The sequence below is a fragment of the Callospermophilus lateralis genome, chromosome 10, assembly GCF_048772815.1.
Source record: "Callospermophilus lateralis isolate mCalLat2 chromosome 10, mCalLat2.hap1, whole genome shotgun sequence".
NCBI lineage: Eukaryota > Metazoa > Chordata > Mammalia > Rodentia > Sciuridae > Callospermophilus > Callospermophilus lateralis.
In genome coordinates this window covers 23,724,426-23,730,425 of record NC_135314.1, presented here as the reverse complement: position 1 = coordinate 23,730,425, position 6,000 = coordinate 23,724,426, and positions in this window count along the sequence as shown.

Genomic DNA, 6,000 nt, shown 5'->3' with positions numbered 1-6,000 from the left:
TGGCATGTGAGTTATTTATGCCTAGAAACAGTGTATTAAAAAGTAGCAAAGTGACAGATGTACATCCAGAAGGATATTCAAATTGATTTTCTTTTCCTAATACCCTTTCCCCCCCAAATTCCCTCTAATACCCTTTTCCCCCCAAATTCCCTCTAACTTTATATATCATCCTACATAACCGGGTTTATTGTTATGATGTATGGTTTTGGTTTACTATTTTCTACTCACTTGATACATTTGAAAAAAAAAGAATATTTGTGAATACCAATAAGATGTAGTGTATGTTCTTTAGGTTGTTAGTTATTCTTTCTCTTTAAAATCTTTCTTTTAGTAAATGGAACACATTTATAGAAAATAATCTAGGTTAATCAAATATTCATCTATATCTTTATGATCTCTTATTTGGATTATCTTTCACTCAACTTGGCATTTAGATTTATTTTGCTTTGGATTTTCTGTTTATGTGACATCTGTGTAATATGTTGATCTGTTACAGAAATGACATAGAAATTGTTCTAGGACTCCTATTTTCTGAGTAAATTGGAAATCAAATAAATTATAAATTGGCATCATATTTTTATAGAAAGAAATGTAAGGAAGGAAGGAAGGAAGGGAGTGAGGTAGGAAAAGGGAAGGGAGGATAAGAAGGAAGGAAATAGAAAGGGAGGGAAGTGGAGTCAGGGGAAGGGAAGGGAGAAATGAAGAAAGGAAGGAAGATCTCAGGCTTTTCTAATATTTTAGTCAACTTTTTTGCCACTGTGACCAAAAGACCTGACAAAGACATGGAGGAGGAGGAAAAATTTATTTTGAACTCAAGTTTCAGAGGTCTCAGTCCACACCTGGTTGACTCTGTTGCTTTGTGCTAAGGTGAGGAAGAACACCATGATGGAAGGATTTAGAGAAGAAAGCAGCTCACCACAGGGCAACAGGTAGCAAAGAGAGCTCTGCTCACCAGGTCAAAATACATACCCAAGGGCACTCCCACAGTGACCTACTTCCTCCAGTCACACCCTACATGCCTATAGTTACCATCCAGTTAATCCCTGTTGGTGGATTAATCATTGGATTAAAATTCACTGATCAGTTTAAAGCTCTCATAATCCAATCTTACACCTCTAAAGTTTCTTGCTTTGTCCCACACATAAGCTTGGGGGAGATGCTTCTTATGTAAAGCAGAACACCAAACTTTAGAGAAATGGAATTATAAAGCTTAAAAGGACATCAGAAATAATCAAGCCTAATAATTCCCATCTTCTTAGAGTATGAAGGCTTATTTTTAACATACTTTTTTTCATGACTCCACATAATATTAAGTGCTCTTTCAGAAAATGTTGATAAAAATATGTGCAAAGCAATTTCATGAATTTAGTGATATTTTAAAATCAAAGTATATTTCATTAGAATCATAGGATCTATATACATTTGTGGAATTAGTGTTTATATGCAGAAAACATGTGACATTCTGGCTAGAAACAATAAGGCTTAGGATTTGAAAAGTTTTGAAATATAGTAATATAGTAACAGAGTTTCTGGGGCAGACTGTTGTCCACATGGTAAGCATAGAACTTCTTTAAATAACTTTTTCATATTTTAAAAGTGAAACAAAGAGAAGAAGAAACTTGTAAAAGATGGTACCTAAAAATTTGGATTTGTATTTGTGCAAGTCAAGTGATCTTTCCAAAACCACCCTCATATAAAGTTTGTCAGTGAAGTACCTAGTAACTAAGATCAGAAACTTTAAGTAAAGATAACTTTAGCTTATATATTTTTTTTAATGTGTGATTATCTCAATGTGGTTGCTTGAATTAATGTATTATATTTAGGCCAGATTTAGTAAGTAAGCTACAGTTAGAGTAAAAATATTGACTTATGCTAGGTAGGTAATATTGCTAATTTATTGAATTGTTTAATATTAATAAAGAACCAAAGAAAATAGTAATTTACTAAGTGAATATTTAGTTAAAAATTCACATATATGATTCTTCAGATCTGATAAACTATATTCCTGTTCATAGAGATCTATAAATATTTTTTACTTATTACCTGAACAGCCACAGCATATAAAAGACTTACTTTATTACTAAATTTAAAGTTATAGATAAACAGCTTTTGTATTGTGTATAATTCGTCATTGCATTTCTAACATCACTATGAGCAATAGAGAATTCCTAGTTAGCTTGTGAAGGTTTAGTCATCTGCATTATCAGGAACAGTGGGACTGGCTCCTGAATGAGGTAGGTCATGCATTGCACAGCACAGACATGTTTTGAAAAGAACAAGAAAATCTCAGGGGAATTTAACTGTCTGCACATCCTTGCATTTGAGCTAGTTATATGCCTGCATAGATGCTGAGATGTCTGTAAAAATTCGAGAAAAAAAAGTTTAAATTCAATGATCTTTTCCTGAAAGTTTTGATAAACCATTACCTAGAACAACAACAACAACAACAACAACAAAAGTGATTTTTGCTTTCTGCTGTAGTTGTTATATAGTAACGTTTTATTTTTAAACTTTCAAATATTTGTTTTGCTATGTACTGGCAATATCATGGATAGTGCTTAGGAGAATCATTAGTCATCATAAAATGAAGTGTGACAGAATGAAAACAAAATAATATTAATTTTTGATGACATTTCAAGTATATGAATATAAAATTATGATAATTTTTACATTTTAACAAATTCTTTATAGACCATTGTTCATATGAATGAACCTTTATGTGAATGAGGCTGAGGCTACTGTGTGAAGGTGTCCAAAGAGAAGCCACTGGATACAAATCAAAGCCTAGAATTCAGGCTCACTGGGGATTGCAGACATTTGAAAGTGAATGGGGAGAGTAAAGGAGCAAATTATATTTTAGATACCCAGATTCCATAATATGCTATAAAAGGCACTGATGCTAGCTTTCATATATCATGATTTTAAATACTGTTGCTCCATTGATGTAACAAAGTGTCTGGGAATTCAATGATCAACTCAGTCCTGAGATTACTTTGGGGCCATCTTTACTGAGGTCACCTTTCTATTTCTGGGTATGGAGAGAGATGTATTATAGGTGTTGAATTGTTGTTGTACTTGTTGGCATAATCAGTTTGACATTCTCACTTGAAAATTTCTTTTGTATTATTATTATTATTATTATTATTATTATTATTATTAATTTTACTGGGCAGAGAGCTTCTCCTTGAGGGGGTGCTTCTCTCCTGGTTGCCAGTCACATGGTGTTGTATCGTGGCTTCAGCTGACCTGGGTCCTAGCTCCAGGCATAGACAAACAATTTCTTACAAACACTGGGGTCTCTTGCTTGCCCTTAAGAAAGTCCTTCATCTTATGATTGATCTGCACACAATTCTGATACTTATACTTTTTTTTTTTGGATCTTTTGAAACTAATTTACATTTTTTTTTTTTTTTTTTTTTGGTAGTACTTGAGATTGAACCCAGGGCCTTGTGCATGCAAAGCAAGCACCCTATCAACTGATCTATAGGCCCAGCCTGAAACTAATCTACATTTTCTATCAGAAAGCCATTGTCTCCTATGATCCATCATGCATCCACAGTGAGGGATGAAAAAAAATCATTTACTTATAAGATCATTTGCTGACAAAAAGCAAATATTTGTTGCTTTTCGCCCACTTTAATAACTTCAAAACATTGTATAAAAATGAACATTTGAGGACATGCCTGTAATCTCAGCAGCTCAGGAGGCTGAGACAGGAGGATCAGGAGTTCAAAGCCAGTCTCAGCAAAAGTGAGACACTAAGCAACTGAGTAAGACTCTGTTTCTAAATAAAATACAAAATAGGACTGGGGATGTGGCTCAGTGGTCGAGTGCCCCTGAGTTCAATCCCCAGTACCAAAAGGGAAAAAAAAAAAAAAAAAAGAAAAGAAAATTTGTGGCAAGTTTTAAATTTATATTCCCTACTATGCTATGTGGGGGAAAAAAAGCTAAGGAATTCAAGCTAAAGGAATTCAAGGGAATTCCTCCTGTGCTCTCCAAAGAGAGTATCCAATCCTTTTAAATTCTACACGTAAGACTACTCAAACCAGTCTTCCAGGCTCCCAAAATTTAATGATGAGCTACCCAGATGGTTTTTAGTGACAGAGACTCTTGCTTATCTGGCTATTCAGACCCCTTTAAAACATCATATTTAAAAAGAGTATTTTTCCTAAATCAAGCAGCTACCAGAATAACTGTTGAGCAGCCTTAGGTAAGGGGTGTGGCCACCTTAAACTGATATAATTCCAGCCTAAAACATCCGAATCTACATTTTAGGAAATTTGTGCAACCATATTGAGGAGTCAGTTATTCCTACAATATGCAGTACTAAATTGAAATACTAAAATTATGAGGTGGCTTTCCCAATAATGGTTTTAAGGATTTGGTGGATTTTACAGCATCCTTGAAATTAAAGACAATAGAAGTTTACGGATATATGGAAATCATATCCAGGGTTTGTTTTGCAAACTACTGGTATTCCTTCCCAAAGACAGACATTTCACAATAGGTCTGGGTTACACACAAGTATCTGGGAGTTAGATGACATGAAAGAGGAAAGTAAGTCCAAATCAGAATCCTAGTTCTACAGGCATCTGGAGAAGATAATGGGGTCATAAGCCAATGGAGATAGAGTTTAACATTAAGTGCTACACAAGAGTGCCCTTAAATATATATCCAAATGAATTCCTAATTCCTCTATGCTAACATCACACTTAATTTGCTCTTGTGGGATGGGTATTGCTTTTTTTAATCATATAGACATTATTTTATTGCATTTCTTTCTCTACACTGGACTGGGAGCCCCTGGAGGACAGCTCCTTGATCACACCCAGTGATCCTGTTTGACATGGTTTCCAAGGCCGAAATACACCTCTACTGCCCTCCGACTTTGTCAGTTTTCCATTTTCTGTGCAAAACACCAACAGTGTGTGTTTCTTGTGGACATCTAAATTATAGTGAGACTCACAGGAACTCTACAAGACGAATTCACTAAATGCTTATGGCCCAGTAATAATTAATATATTTACAGGTAATACAAGGAAACATTAAGTGATAGGGTGCATATAGTTGTAATTATTTTGGAATTCTACTTTCTTAAGTAGATTGGTTTTAATAATATTTAAAATCCTTCCAAGGGCTAAATTTTTGGATTCTATAAGATTTGTGCTTACTGTGGCAGTGGCAGTTCCCTTTTTCCAAGAAAACAATACTACAAATATTTAGACTATTCTTAAGACTGATGAAAATCAAAGAAGGTGAGACATTAGAGGAAGGTGTGCTACCTATTAAGATGCAAGAATTTTATTTAATAAATTCTGGTGCATTTAAGCTACATAATGGGAAAATACTCATTCTAGTAAAGCTCATTTTGAGAGCATTTTCAGGGCTCATACCATGGACTAGATATAGATAAAACTCTCATGAATTTTTTTCCAATGCACCAGGAAACTGGTAGAACAATCCTTGGGTAGACTGGTATGGTAAATGCTGGTCAAGCCCTTAATAGGTCCTAAAATGAACTTTATTAGTAATGAAAACCCTAGGTCACAGATTATTGCAAAGAAATCCAGGAAATTCCCAAGAAGTAAGAATATTTATTTTGTCTTGATGGCTTTCACCAGTTGCAAAAACTGAGACCAAAATCATTTGGGAAAACCATGTTTCTAATATTCTTTTCAATTTGCTTCTGTGGCAATTTAGTCAAACAACCTGCTTGGAAATAAGCTATTTGCAGAACCGAGGTGGGGGAAAACCTGCCACAGTATATAATTCACTGAGTAGGTTTTGGCTCCCACTCTGCCAATCCATTTTAAATAGTGGCTGCAGCCCTGCATCTAGCAATACATATGATCAAGCAATTTAGCACAAAAAGAGAAAGGCCCCACGACTTGGCATCGTTGTGGACATTTATCTTTGAGAAAACCAAATGGATCCAACTTTTGCCAGAGTTTAATAGCAAAGCTGTCACATTTTACACAAATGAGTATCCAGTCTGTTAGC